At 39.4% G+C, this 15,317-nt stretch overlaps 1 protein-coding gene across 1 annotated transcript in view; it reads left to right on the forward strand.

Moving 5' to 3' along the window:
* LOC125857508 (malate dehydrogenase [NADP], chloroplastic) overlaps window positions 1-15,317 on the forward strand; it is a 1,084,261-nt gene that overhangs the window by 620,751 nt on the left and 448,193 nt on the right. The gene's annotated exons all lie outside the window — the stretch shown is intronic.

Consider the following 15,317-nt stretch of genomic DNA (forward strand, 5'->3'; position numbering starts at 1 on the left):
GGATGTGATTCTTGACGGACCATACATCCCCACCAAAGATGTAGTGGAAAGAGAACTCACCAAAGTGATTCCCAAAACCATAAGGGAATACAATGAAGTTGACAGGAAAAAGATAGAGAAGACCTATAAAGCAAAGAAGGTACTAGTGTGTGGAATTGGTCCAGATGAGGACAACATGATTTCCACCTATGAAACTCCTAAAGTAATATGAGACTGTCTCAAAACAGAGACTGTCTCAAAACATCTCATGAAGGATTGACCCAAGTAAAAAAGTCCAATATAGATATGCTAACGACTCAATATGAGAATTTCATTATGAAGGAAGGTGAACCCATTCATGAAATGCACACAAGGTTTAGTTCTATTACCAATGAACTAAGATGCCTTGGTGAGCCTATCCACCCAAGTAAACAAGTTCAAAAAATTCTAAGGGTGCTTCCCAAGTCATGGGAGAGCAAAGTGAATGTTATCACTGAAAAAAGAGATTTGTAGGTACTCATCATGGATGATCTTATTGGAAACCTACGAGCTGAACAGGCAACAACGGTCAACTGTGAAGGAAGGAAAGAAGGAGAAATTAGTAGCAATGAAGATGTCTCTGAATTATGGGTCAGAAGAGGAGAATGAGATGGCATACTTAGCCAGAAGGTTCCAGAAGATAATCAAAAAACACGGAGGTTCCAGAAGATAATCTCTACCAGCAGAGTAGCAAATGCAAATGATCTTTGCCACAAATATGGGAAACCTGGACATTTCATGAGGGACTGTCAAAGCCAGAAGTAGGAAACTTAGGATTTCAAATCTCAGAGAAGGGACCAGGTCCCAGACTATGCCAAAAGAAAGGCTCATGCTGATCAAGTTGTGAAGAAAGCCTTTGCAGTTTAGGGAAACAGCTCCAAGCGACTCTGAGGAAGAAAAAGACAGTCATGAAGATGTCTCGATGATGGTTGTCAAAGATAATGAACCGTGTTCAACTCCATTTTCTCGCTGATGGCAAAATCGGACGACGAAGAGAACTAGGATGAGGTAACCCTTTTCGATCTCAAAAGTGACCTAGACACTTTATCCATTACGAGATTGAGAAAACTTGTTGCTATGCTAATTGACTCAGTAGATGAATTAACCACTGATAATATGATGTTAAGTGAACAACTAAGTCTGTGTGAGAATGAAAACGTAACCCTTAACTCTCAAATGTCTTAAATGAGTGTTAGGATAAGTATTCTACAAACTGAGAGTCTGTAGCTCAACTAGAGACCTGGTACCTCTAAGGGTGGGAAACTAAAACTTTGTAGTTTTGAGGTTGAATTAGAAGAAAAGTTGAAGGCATCTGAGTCTAAATTAGTTGTTTCTCTTGAAAAGAATTCTCAACTAATGAAGGACTTAAGTAAGATCAAAGAAGAGCTAAACCATTCCCTGAAATGGACTGATTCGTCTAAGATCCTTTCAAACTTGGCTAATCAGAAGTTCAACAACAAAAAGGGCTTAGGTTGTAGATAGATAGAACCTCATTACAATCCTCACAGTAAATATGTCTCTGTCTTTGACAATCTTCTGTGTACCCATTGTGGAAGAAATGGTCATCTGAAGAAAAATTGTAAGTCTCTAAAAAGAGTAAAAGAAAGCCAGGAGAACTTTATCAAGTCAAGAAAAAGAAATGTAGAAAAGAAAAAGCTACCTAGTCCCAGCTACCATTTTAGCAAGAATACTTTTCCCCCCATAGACAGGAAGGTTTCTTATTAAACCTTTCGAAAGTTTTGGGAATTCCATCTCAAGTGGGTTCCTAAGTCTAATAAGTGATTCTTGTGCAGAAGAGAGGAAGCATTCAATGCTAGTACATGGACAGTGGCAGCTCGAAGCATATGACTGGAGCACTCAAAACCTCATCTCTTTGGAAGCACACCAAGGTGGTGGTGTGTCGTTTGGTAATGGGAAAAAGGGATTCATTCTCGGAATTTGGAAAATTGGAAGATCAGTAGAACTTTCCATAGACAATGTTCACTATGTGAATGGTTTGAAATATAATTTGCTAATTGTATCTCAAATTTGCGATAAGGGAAACGAAGTTAATTTTTTTGTTTGACAGGTGCATAGTTACTAACTGTGTAACAAACAAAGTTGTTATGTCTACCAAAAGAGTTAAAAATATGTATGTTGCAGATCTTGACTCAATAAAAGGGGATAGTCTCATATGCCTAAGTGCTCAGACTGACAATGTAAATCTATGGCATAGACGACTGGGGCATGTGAGCTCATCCTCGCTGAACAAGCTTTTTGCAGGGGACCTAGTCCGTGGACTGCCTAAGCTGAAGTTTTCTGACAACAAGGTCTGTGATGCCTGAGCAAAAGGGAAGCAAACAAGATCATCATTTAAGTCAAAAAGGGGTATCAACACAACCAAACCACTAGAGCTTTTCCATATGGATCTGTGTGGACCTGTTAGAATCCATAGCAGAGGGGGTAAGAAGTATATTCTCGTGATCGTTGATGACTTCTCAAGATTCACCTGGAACATGTTCTTATGGACAAGGATGAAACATCTAGCGTGCTGATTACTTTTTTCAAGGCAATCTAACTGAAAATAAACTGCAAGATCACAAGTATCAGATCTGATCATGGTACAGAGTTTGAAAATGCCCAAGTCAAATGATTCTGTGCTGACAATGGGATTCATCATAACTTCTCCGCTCCCAGAACTCCTCAGCAAAATGGGGTTGTAGAAAGAAAGAACAGAACCCTAGTGAATATTGCTAGGACCATGCTGATTGACTCAAGACTTGCAATGAACTTTTGAGCAGAAACAATCAGCATAGCCTGCTATGTTACAAACAGATGCCTCATCAGGTCAGTGATCAAGAAGAACCCCTATGAGCTACTGAATGAAAGAAAACCATCACTGAGCCACCTAAAGGTTTTTGGTTGCAAGAGCATTGAATTGAACAATGGAAAGGATGATCTTGGCAAGTTTAATGTCAGGAGTGATGAAGGTGTGTTTGTTGGTTATTCCTCAACCAATAAGGCATACAGAATTTTCAACAAAAGAACTTTGTGTGTTGAAGAAAGTGTACATGTTGGTTTTGATGAAGCTGATGATCTGAGCAATGCCAAACGTAGTGAAGACATTGAACAGGAGGAACTGATGGAGGGGCAACAACATAAGACAATCCAAAATCCTGCAGCTGAACATATTTCAAATGAAGAAAACAGTGCAGAACCTACAGAAGAACCTGGTCCCTCTAGTGTAGCTCAAGAGGGAGATTCTTAGAACAAAGAGCCCGAAGAAGATAAATTTGTTGTTGATCTTGAGGAGGAGATAACAAGGAAAACCGGATGGAAACATCAATCTTCTCATACTCTGGACAATCTTGTTTCTCCACTTGACTCTGGAATATAAACTAGATCTAAAACAAGAAATCTCGTTGCATATTTGGCTTTCATATCCACTATTGAACCCAGGAACATCAAAGAGGCCCTAAAAGATACTGATTGGGTAATATCAATGCTGGAAAAACTTCATCAGTTTCAAAGGTGCAAAGTGTGGCACCTGGTCCCTAGACCTCTCAATAGAACCATTATTAGGACTAGATGGGTTTTCAGAAACAAGCTTGATGAGCATGGAACCATCACCAGAAACAAGTCAAGACTAGTGGTACAGGGGTATAATCAAGAGGAAGGGATTGATTATGATGAGACCTTTGCACCTGTATCCTGAATGGTCGAAGTCTTAATAGCCTTTGTTGCCTACATGGAGTTCAAGTTGTTTCAAATGAACATTAAAAGTGCCTTCCTGAATGGGTATCTGAAAGAAAAGGTGTTTGTAAAGCAACCTCCAGGTTTTGAAGATGCCGATATGCCAAACCATGTGCTAAAACTAGATAAAGCCTTGTATGGTCTAAAACAAGCTCCTAGAGCTTGGTATGAACACTTGTCAAAATTTCTTATGGCAAATGGTTTTAAGAGAGGTAAAATTGATAACACCTTATTCTTAAAGTCCAGAAGTAAGGAGTTTTTGATTGTGCATGTATATGTAGATGATATTATTTTTGGAGCTACTTCAGATTCACTATGCAAAGAGTTTGCAGTCTTGATGAGTAGCGAATTTGAAATGAGCCTGATGGGGGAGCTTACATTCTTCTTGAAGTTGCAAATCAAACAGTCCTCTCAGGGTACATCAATATGCCAAGAGAAGTACATAAGAGAATTACTTAAGAAATTTAGCATGCTTGAGGCCAAAGTTCTTGACACTCCTATGAGCACAAATGTCAAACTTGATATTGATGAAGAAGGGATTGATGTCAATCAAACCATGTACAGGGGAATTATTGGATCTCTTCTCTATCTCACTGCCAGTAGGCCAGACATAGTCTTCAGTGTAGGGATGTGTGCCAGGTTCCAAGCAGCTCCAAAGAAATCACACTTAAAGCCAACCAAGCGAATACTGAGATACTTAAAGGGAACATAGGACCTGGTCCTCTTTTATCCTTCTGGCGACTCTTTTGATTTAATTGGATATGTTGATGTTGATTATGCAAATTTTCTTGTTGATCGAAAAATCACTTTAGGCATGGCACATTTCTTAGAGTCATCACTAGTTTCATGGGGTACCAAGAAGAAAAATGTGGTGGCCTTATCAACTGCAGAAGCGAAATATGTGGCTGTTGCATCATGTTGTGCTTAGGTTTTATGGATCAAGTAGCAGCTCGAAGATTTTGGTAAAGATATCAGCCACTTGAGCAGGGAGAGCTTCATCAAGAATAAATTAAAGTTGAGGATGCACAAGATCACCTGATTCCACATCAAGTTGGCATGAAACCTCTCCTTTGACTATGCTAGGGAGGGCAGGTATTTATACTTGTTGTATTGTTTAAAGTTGGTGAACTCTCATCTCGTAACTTATTGCAGGTACATATTCATGGCATGTTGGCTAAAGAAAAGATCTAACCATAACAGGCAGGGTTGTCTATAGAGAGGAACCTGGTCCCCTGAAGGTTCGTATCACTTTTTGCTACATAGTTTTCTGTCAATGATCACTACCACGTGTCATCTTTCCATTTACCGTGTCATATGCAGACGTCTTTTCACTTTAAAAACCAAGTGTCACTACTGTTCAGCTACCCGATACCTTGTTAAATATACCCTCTTGAGATAATTCAATCATAAACTCTTCCAACTTTCCTTCGAATTCTCTCATTGTTCATCTAACCGTCCTCTTTTCGTTTCTTGAGAAAATGTCTTCTTCTTCTTCTTTTCAACTCCCTCTCTCCCAAGAAATTGAAAATCCCAGTTCATTCAATTTCTTAGTTCCTCCCTCTGAAGGATCTTCGTCTACACCAGTATGTGGGGTTGGTGAGACTGATCAATCTCTCACACCCCATTCCAAAGTATTAGCATCTCCAGCACTCAACCCTGGGGAAATTTTGCCTTGCTCTCCAACTCTGGTTCTGTCAGACAAAGACTCTAAGAATTCTGAGGTCCAGTCGGTTGTGAAACCAACTCTTGAGACTCAAACTGAAGTTCTAGAAATTGTGTCTCAATAAAGGCTTGTGTCATCTGCTATGTCTGAGAGACTGTTCGAAGGGGATTTTCCTGAAGGCAAGGGTTTTGAATCCAACATTCTAGCAGCAGCAAATAAATTGGTGGCCATACAAAGTTTGGCTTCTCTTAGAGAGGATATTAAGCAAACATTTTTGGAATAAGAGTCCAGATCACCAGAATTGGTCCCTCACAATACTCAGCCAGTGTTTGACCAAACTCTAAAATCCTTTGATATTGACAGTGAGGAGGAGGAGGAAGAAGAAACCCCTCTAGTCTGGCATAGAAAAGGGGTTCGAGGTGCTAAAGCTTCGGCAACGGTTATCTCAGATCTATAAACAGTTGATGTCGTGTTGAAACTAAACTTGAGGATGAGCTTGCTGAATCTGAAAGGAAATGAAAAATAAAGAGAAAAGGAAAAATGGTAGAGTCTCACACCAAAGGAGGAGGAAAAAGAAGATATGTAACTAGATGAGAGACTCAGAAATTAATGGGAGATGCTTTGGTGGCAAATGAAGGCCATACGGAGAGAAATCAGAGACAAAGGAGGGATGGTCTTGTGCCTGTTGAGAAACCTACGTAAATGCCTCATAATATAGGGTCGAGTGAAATAAATTTTGATGATATTGTTAGAGCAGTGGCTAAACGGAAAAATAAGGAAGAAGATGAACGGGTCAAAGCTACAAAGTCCCCTAAGTCTGTGAAGAAGTCACCTGTGAAAAGGAACAAAGTGGTTAAAAAGGCCCCTGCTAAACCAAATTTTGATAAGGGACCTGGTACGATCGTTCAAAGGCAAGTTGAGGGCAGGGAGTTGACAAGAGAGGAGCATGTTGCTGAGCTCGAAAAACAAAAAGTGTTGAATAGGTGAGTGTTTGATCCAAAAATTCTCNAAATTTTGATAAGGGACCTGGTACGATCGTTCAAAGGCAAGTTGAGGGCAGGGAGTTGACAAGAGAGGAGCGTGTTGCTGAGCTCGAAAAACAAAAAGTGTTGAATGGGTGAGTGTTTGATCCAAACATTCTCACAGAATATGACATGTCCACCCTGTTTGATTGTGTATCATTGCAAAGTTGGGAACACCTTTTTGAATCTCCAGCACCTTATCTGCATAAGCTTGAGGTGAGAGAATTTTACTACAAGATGGACCTTCTTGATGATGGAGGGATCCAAACAACAATTAAAGAGGTAAAAATCTATCTGAATGAAGAGAGTCTGGGAATCATTTTGGGTGTTCCGTCTGAAGGGATCATGTCCATTGAAGGCTGTAAACCTTCTAGTGAGTTTGCTCAATGGGCTACAAAGTGTGGGGACATAAAACGTGCTGGCTTACCTAAGAAATTCCTAAGGGGAGAGTATCAGTTGATGTTTGAGTTCATCAACAATGTCTTGGTGCCAAGGAGTAAAAAGAGGATTGTAGCCTCAGCCACAGATCTGTTCCTCATGGAGCAGTTGGATGAACTTAAGGCCATCAACCTTCCAACAATCATGCTCGAATACATGCACGGGGTAATGACTTGGAAGAATGCCAAACATGGCATACCGTATGGGTATCTGCTGAACTATGTGTTCGAACACTTTGGTGTATCTCTTGGGCGAGGAGTATCAGGTACTGTCAAAAAAATATTTTCTCCTACAACCCTCTTGAAATATGAATGTGTTAAGGGAAAAATCAAGGGTAAGTCTTATGTGTCTAATCTTCTTGAGTTGCAAGAATCCCTCAAACGGGAGTTTACTGATCTAACTATAACCTTGAATACAAAGGTGGTTGAGATTATACGACTTAAGGCACAATTGTACTAGACTATCTCAAAGGGACCTGGTACCAGTTCTGTGGATAAGGAGGAAGAAGACAAGTTGAGAGCTGACAATGCTCAGCTGCTGAAGACAAATGCCTCACTCAGTGAGGAAGTTGAGGCTTTCAATAAGCAGCTACTCCAGGCTCACGTCGATGCTAATAATCATCTGACCCTCTTGTTGCGATCCTTACCTCTACCTCCCCCTCTGTCCTAAATGAGTCTATTGTCACTGCTCTCAAGTCTTTCCATGTCCTGTCTATTTTCCCTATTGTTACTCGAGTGGCAAAGTGTACTGTATTGGCTGAACTTTGTGGTCAGCATAAGTGATCTAATGATATCATCTCTTTTGCCTTGTTTCATGTGTTTTATTTTCTATGTTTTATGCATACTTGTGCATGTACTATGTGGCCCATGGCCCTGAGTTCCTAACGTTTTTGTATGCATCTAGTATATGTTTACTGTCTCTCCTTTTAAATGATGTCAAAAGGGGGAACAACTGATACGGGGAACATTGATAGGGGCAACTAATTGTAAACTTGAAGTGTGAAAGTAGAGCAAAATGACGGGGGGAACATTGATAAGGGGAACTAATATTTTGAATAAAATCATGTGAAGTCGTTTGTTTGTCATCATCAAAAAGTGGGAAAATGATAAGTCTTACTGTTTCCAAATGTTTTGATGATCCTCACAAATGCAGGGACCCGGTCCACTGTAGAGTGTGCTCACCCAGTTCTACGTGCTATACAGCTGGAAAGTTATCACGTCAGAGGTTGGTGAGATCATTAGCGTACCGCACCAATCAGAATGGACGAGGTTGTTTGTCCAATGGTACTTAATACTTGTTTATGGATGATATATTCAACATGACAAACAACATATCATTCATTCATTCAAAAAGAGAAAATTCAAGCTTCAACAAAAACAACAAAGGACCTCATAGATTGACGATTTGCTTCTTGATCCTATTGTTATTTTGATTGCTTGTATTTGTGCTTAACTTGTAGGATTCGTTTCACCTTGATATGTAATGTTTCAAAACTTGTGTGAATCATTGTAAGCACATAGTTAAGGGTAACTTTATGTCTTACTCTAAAAGTCTATATTAATAGTGAGGATTAGTGTAGTGGCCAATGCAGGCATTGCTTAGGCTCGTTTAAGTAATAGGTGATATAACTTAGTATGAGATTAGGAGTTTAATATCATTGTTGTGGTGTAAACTGTTTTTCGCTTTTGCTTGAGAAGAATAGTGAAAACAGTTTAAAAAATCATGTGAAACAGGTCGTGGTTTTACTCCCTTGAGCAAGGAGGTTTCCACGTAAAAGTATTGTGTCTCTTATTTACCTTCTGCATTTAATTTTGTGCATCATTACTGTGTAAATGATCTGGTCCCATTGTAGTTAGTGGACGCATACATTCCAACACTAAATATATTTTTTTCACTTTTATTATTTTATCTTTAACTGTAGACTTTGTATCTTGCGTATATTTCCATGAAATTGTCATATTTGGCAGCTACCTATTCTCCTTTGTCATTTAGCCTAGAAGGTATTTGATAAGTGCTAACCCTCCTAGATGTTTTGATGATCTACTCACAAGTGCAAGGACCTAGTCCTCTGCAGAGTATGCTCATCCAATGTCAATATGATGTACAACTGTAAAAGTTGTCTGCGTCAGGAAGTTGGTGGAGTTGCAGAGTACTCCACCAATCAAAACTGACAAGGGTGTTTGTACATTGGATAATAATTCTTCATGACTAATAACACAAACAACAAATTATTCATTCATTCAAAGAGATATACTTTCAATCTTCAAAAACAGTAAGGAACCTGATAGAAGTGTTTATATTGCTTTCTGTACTAGCTATAATTTTGTTTGCTTATAATAGTTCTTATATTGTAGGATTCGTTTCACTTGTGAAAGAAACGTTTCAATCTTGTGTGAATCATTGTAAGAACTAGGTTAAGGGTAACTTAGTTTTTCTTACTCTAAAGTCAATATTAATCGGTTAGGATTAGTATAGTGGGCAGTGTTGTATCTGCTCTAGCTCAGCTAAGTGATAGGAGGTATTGCTTAGTGTGGAGATTAGTAGGCTAGTCTCATTTTGTAAACTGGCTTTTACTTTTTCTTGCAGAAGATTAGTGGAAGCAATTTGAAAAGTCCTGTTGAGAACATGTCGTGGTTTTACTCCCTTGAGCAAGGAGGTTTCCACGTAAAGTTGATTGTCAGTCTTTACTTTCAGTATTTGTTCTTTATTCTTTATTACTGTAACTGTGTTGAGGACCTAGTCCCATCTACATAGGTGTACGCATACATTCCAACAAATGGTATCAGAGCTTCACTTTTCAGTTTGCTTAACACCAAGAAAAGAAAAGATTCCGAAGGAATGGTTGCTCAACCCAATATGGAGGAAAGACAATCTTCTACCAAGCCACCTCGTTTCAATAGCCAGTACTATGGATAGTGGAAGAATCGAATGCATGGCTACATCAATGCTGAGGACACTGAGTTGTAGGACATTATTCTTGATGGACCTTATATTCTATAGAGGAGGTGAAGGATGGAGAGCTCACCACTACTATTGTCAAAACCAGAAAGGAGTACAACGAAGCATATAGGAAGAAGATAGAAAAGAACTACAAAGAAAAAAAGATTCTGGTGTGTGGCATTGGAGCTGATGAATATAACAGAATCTCTGTGTGTGAGACTACCAAGGAAATTTAGGACTGTCTTTAAACTACTCACGAAGGAACTAAGCGAGTGAAAGAATCTAAAGTTGACATGCTCACCACTCAGTATGAGAACTTTGTTATGAAGGAGGGTGAAACCATTTTTTAGATGAACTCAAGATTCACATTTATCACTAACGAGCTCAGGTGCCAGGGTGAACCTATCCCTGTTAGCAAGCAGGTTCGCCAAATTCTTAAGGTGCTTCCTAAATCTTGGGAAAGCAAGGTGGATGCCATAACAGAAGCTAAAGATCTGATGACTCTTCCCATGGATGAACTGACTGGGAATCTTCAAACCTACGAGCTAAACAAGAAACAAGGAACAACAGTGAAAGAAGGAAAAAAAGAGAAGTCCATTGCCTTGAGAACTTCTCAAACTGAGGTGACTGAGGAGGAGAATGAGATGGCGTATGTCACTAGAAGATTTCAGAAGATCATAAAGAAGCATGGAGCTTCCAAAAGAAAACCCTTGCTAGCAGAACTGCTTCTGCAAATGATCTTTGCCATAAATGTGGCAAGCCTGGTCACTTCATGAGGGACTGCCCCAGTCAAAAGTAGAAATCTCATGACACCAGACCTCGCAAGAGGGACCTAGTCCCGGACAATACTTGGAGGAAGGCTCATGTTGAGCAATTGGTGAGAAAAGCTTTTGTTTTATGGGGAGATGATTCAAGTGGGTCAGAAGAAGATGCAGAAAGCCATGAGGATGTTTCAATGATGGCCATTGAAGATGATGAAAGTGTTTTCAACTCCATTTTCTCCTTGATGGCTAAATCTGACGATGAAGAAGATCCAAATGAGGTAACTCTTTTTTATCTTAAGGATGATCTAGATACTTTTCCTGTTGAAAAATTGAGGAAACCTGATGCCCTGCTTATTGATTTTGTTGATGAACGAACCACTTAAAACTTAATGTTAAATGAAAAATTAAGTTTGTGTGGGGATGAGAATTCAGCTCTCATGTCTCAAGTTTCTAAAATGAGTGTAAGGATAGGTACTCCAGAAACTAGCAACATAACTCCTGAGGAGGATCCTGGTACTTCAGTGGGTGGAAAGAGAAAACTTAGCATCTTTGAGAAAGAATTGGAAGAAAAGCTTAAAACTTCTGAGTCTGAGCTAGTTGCTTCTCTTGAAACTAATTCCCAACTGAGAAAGGATCTGAGTAGGGTCAAAGAGAAGCTAAGCCACTCTCTAAAGTGGACCGATTCCTCTAACATACTCTCTGACCTGTCTAATCAGAGTTTCAATGGAAAGAAAGGGTTGGGATGCAGACCAATAGAACCTCCCTATAATCCTCATAGCAAATATGTGTCTGTATCTGACAATCTGTTGTGCACTCACTGTGGGCGTAATGGTCATCTAAAAGAAAAGTGTGAGACTCTGAGAAAAGAAAAAGAAAAGAATGTGAAATTTGTCAGATCTGAAAACAAAGATAAAAGGGAACACAAGGGACCTGGTCCCCATTATCATTTCAGTAAGAACACTTTGCCCCTGGATAGGAAAGTTTCTTATCAAGCCTTTTGATAGTTATTGGGAACTCCGTTTGAAGTGGGTTCCTAAATCTAACAAGTGATTCTTATGCAGAAGAGATGAAGGATTAATATCTGGTACATGGAAAGTGGATGCTCAAGGCACATGACTGGAGATACTTCAAACTTCATCTCTTTGAAAGCACACCATGGTGGTGGTGTGTCATTTGGTGGAGGAAAGAAGTGTGCTACTCTTGGTATTGGCAGAATAGAGAGATGTGCTGATAATTCTATAAATAATGTACACTATGTAGAGGGTCTAAAATACAATCTTTTGAGTATTTCACAAATCTGTGACAAAGGAAATGAAGTCAAGTTCATGGCTAACAAATGTTTGGTTACAAACTGCATTACCAAAAGGGTTGTCATGTCTACTACTAAAGTTGAAATTATGTATGTTGCAGATCTGGACTCTATTGAGGGAGATGATTTGTCATGTCTAAGTGCTCAAACTGGTGATGCAGATCTGTGGCATCGACGACTGGGTCATGTGAGTACTTTTTTGTTGAACAAACTTGTTATAGGGGACCTGGTCCGTGGATTGCCAAAACTAAAGGTTTCAAATGATAAAGTTTGTGATGCATGTGCTAAAGGGAAACAAACTAAGTCATCATTCAAAGCTAAGAAGGGAGTCAGTACAATGAGACCTCTGGAGCTGCTCCACATGGACTTTTGTGGACCTATCAGAATCCAAAGCAGAGGAGGTAAGAAATATATTCTTGTCATTGTTGATAATTTTTCCAAGTTTACTTGGAACATGTTCCTGCGGACGAAAGATGAGACAGCTGGACAACTGGTCACCTTTGTCGAAGCCATCTAATTGAAGATAAATTGCAAGATAGCCAGTATCATATATGATCATGGTACAAAGTTTGAGCTCTCAACTTGAAGGGTTTTGTGCAGAAAATGGAATCAATCACAACTCCTCAGCACGAAGAACTCATCAACAAATTAGAGTTGTTGAAAGAAAGAACAGAACTCTGGTGGAGATTAGTAGAACTATGTTGATTGATTCAGGACTTCCAATGATTTTTTGGGCTGAAGTAGTTAATACAGCATGCTATGTGACAAACAGGTGTCTTATCAGATCTGTCATCAAGAAATCACCCTATGAGCTGTTAAATGACAAAAAAATCGTCAATTGCGCATCTTAAACCATTTGGGTGAAAATGTTTTGTGTTGAATAATAGAAAGAATGATTTAGGAAAGTTTGATGCCAGGGGTGATGAGGGTGTATTTGTTGGGTACTTATCTACAAGCAAGGCGTACAAGGTGTTTAACAAAAGAACTATTTGTGTTGAAGAAAGCATGCACGCCAAGTTTGATGAATCTGGTACAAAGAATGAGAACGAATGATGCCTACGAGTTTGAGGAGCTGACGAACAAAAAATAGGTTGATCCGGGTGCAAAAGAGAAGTATGTAGAACACTCAGGAGGACCTGGTCCCTCAGGTTCATCACAGGAAATATTGTCTCAAAATCTCGAAGAAGATGAAGTTGATTCTGATGCTGACAAAGAAGAAGAGATTACCAGAAAGTCCAGATGGAAGCATCAATCTTCGCATCCACTGAACAATCTCATCTCTCCACTTGACTCAGGAATTCAAACTAGATCTAAATCAATAAATCTAGTTGCATATTCAGCATTCATATCATCTATTGAACCCAAGAACATCAAAGAAGCTTTGCAGGGTGTAGATTGGGTAACTTCAATGCAGGATGAACTTCATCAGTTTGGGAGAAGCAAGGTGTGGCACTTGGTCCCCAGACCAATCGACATAACTATTATTGGGACCAGATGGGTCTTCAGAAACAAACTTGATGAGTATGGAACCATTACTAGGAATAAATCAAGGCTTGCAGTGCAAGGTTAAAACCAAGAAGAAGGGATTGATTATGATGAGACCTTTGCTCCTGTAGCTAGAATAGAAGCCATCAGAATCTTGAGAGCATTTGCTGCTCATATGGAGTTCAAGTTGTTTCAAATGGATGTCAAGAGTGCCTTCTTAAATGGGAATCTGAAGGAAGAAGTCTATGTTAAGAAGCCTCCAGGCTTTGAAGATGCAGACCTGCCCAATCATGTACTGAAACTGGATAAAGCTTTGTATGGGTTAAAGCAAGCTCCCAGAGCTTGGTATGAACGCATGTCAAAGTTTTTGCTAGACAATGGGTTCAAGAGAGGTAAAATTGATAATATCATGTTCTTAAAATCCAAAGGTAAGGAATTGTTGATTGTGCAGGTAAATATGGATGATATTATATTTGGAGCTACTTCAGACTCACTGTGTAAAGAGTTTGCTGACTTGATGAGTAGTGAGTTCGAAATGAGCATGATGGGGGAGCTCACATTCTTTCTAGGCTTGCAGATCAAACAATCCTCTCAAGGCACCTCAATATGTCAAGAGAAGTACATCAAAGAGCTACTCAAGAAATTCAATCTTCTTGAGGCAAAGGTGTTGGATACTTCCATCAGCATAAGTGTGAAACTCAATAGAGATGAAAATGGTGTGGAGGTCAATCAGACCATGTACAGGGGAATAATTGGGTCAGTTCTGTACCTCACTGCAAGCAGGCCAGACATAGTGTTCAGTGTAGAGATATGTGCAAGATTTCAAGCATCACTAAAGGAATCTCATCTAAAGGCAGCTAAACATATCTTGAGATACTTGAAGGGAACTCAGGACCTGGTCCTCTTCTATCCTACTGGTGACTCGTTTGATCTTATTGGTTATGTTGATGCTGATTATGCAGGTTTTTTGGTTGATCGAAAAAGCACATCAGGCATGGCACACTTTCTGGGATAATCATTGGTTTCATGGGGAACCAAGAAGCAGAACTTTGTGGCATTGTTCACTGCAGAGGTAGAGTCTGTGGCTACTGCATCTTGTTGTGCTCTGTTATTGTGGATTAAGCAGCAACTAGAATACTTTGGTGTACTCACAGACACCATTGCTCTTATTTGTGATAACACCAGTGCCATGAACATGGCCAAAAATCTTGTCCAGCATAAGAGGACAAAGCACATAGACGTGAGGCATCATTTTCTAAGGGACAATGTTGAAAAGCAAAATGTGGTGATGAATTTCTACAAAATTGAAGATCAGTTGGCTGACATCTTTACAAAGGCACTGAGTAAAGAATCCTTCATTAAGAACAGGATAAGGCTGGGGATGCACAAAATCACCTAATCCCCTGACAATTTGCACAAAGCTCCTTCTTGCTGACTATGTTAAGGAGGGCAGGTATTTATACTTATTTTAATGTTGGTCATAAAAGAATTCAATTTTGGTACCTTAATGCAGGTACACACTCATGGTGTGTCCAGCTGAAGGAATGATTTAATCACACTAAGCAGGCTTGCAGATTGAAAAGAGGACCTGGTCCTCGTAAGGTTAGTATCACTTATACTACACTGTCTAACTATCAACATCACTGTCACGTGTCCTTCGCCCATTCATCGCAACAGTCGCTACTGTTGGGGACCCGATGCCATTTTAACTTTTTCTTTATATAATCTCAAATTGGTGAATAAAAAAAAACATCAATGTTCTTCAACAAATTTCCTTGAAGATTCATTAATTCCCTTTCTCAAAATCCTTTTTTTTTTAATTTCTTCAAAATGTCTAACTCTGATTCCTTTTCAAAGGCTCCCGTCTCACAAGAAGTTGAAAACCCTAGTTCATTCAACTTCTCCACTCCAACTCGTGAGGAATCTCCCTCAACTCCAGTCTGTGG

The sequence above is a fragment of the Solanum stenotomum genome, chromosome 3 (genome assembly GCF_019186545.1).
Source record: "Solanum stenotomum isolate F172 chromosome 3, ASM1918654v1, whole genome shotgun sequence".
Lineage (NCBI taxonomy): Eukaryota > Viridiplantae > Streptophyta > Magnoliopsida > Solanales > Solanaceae > Solanum > Solanum stenotomum.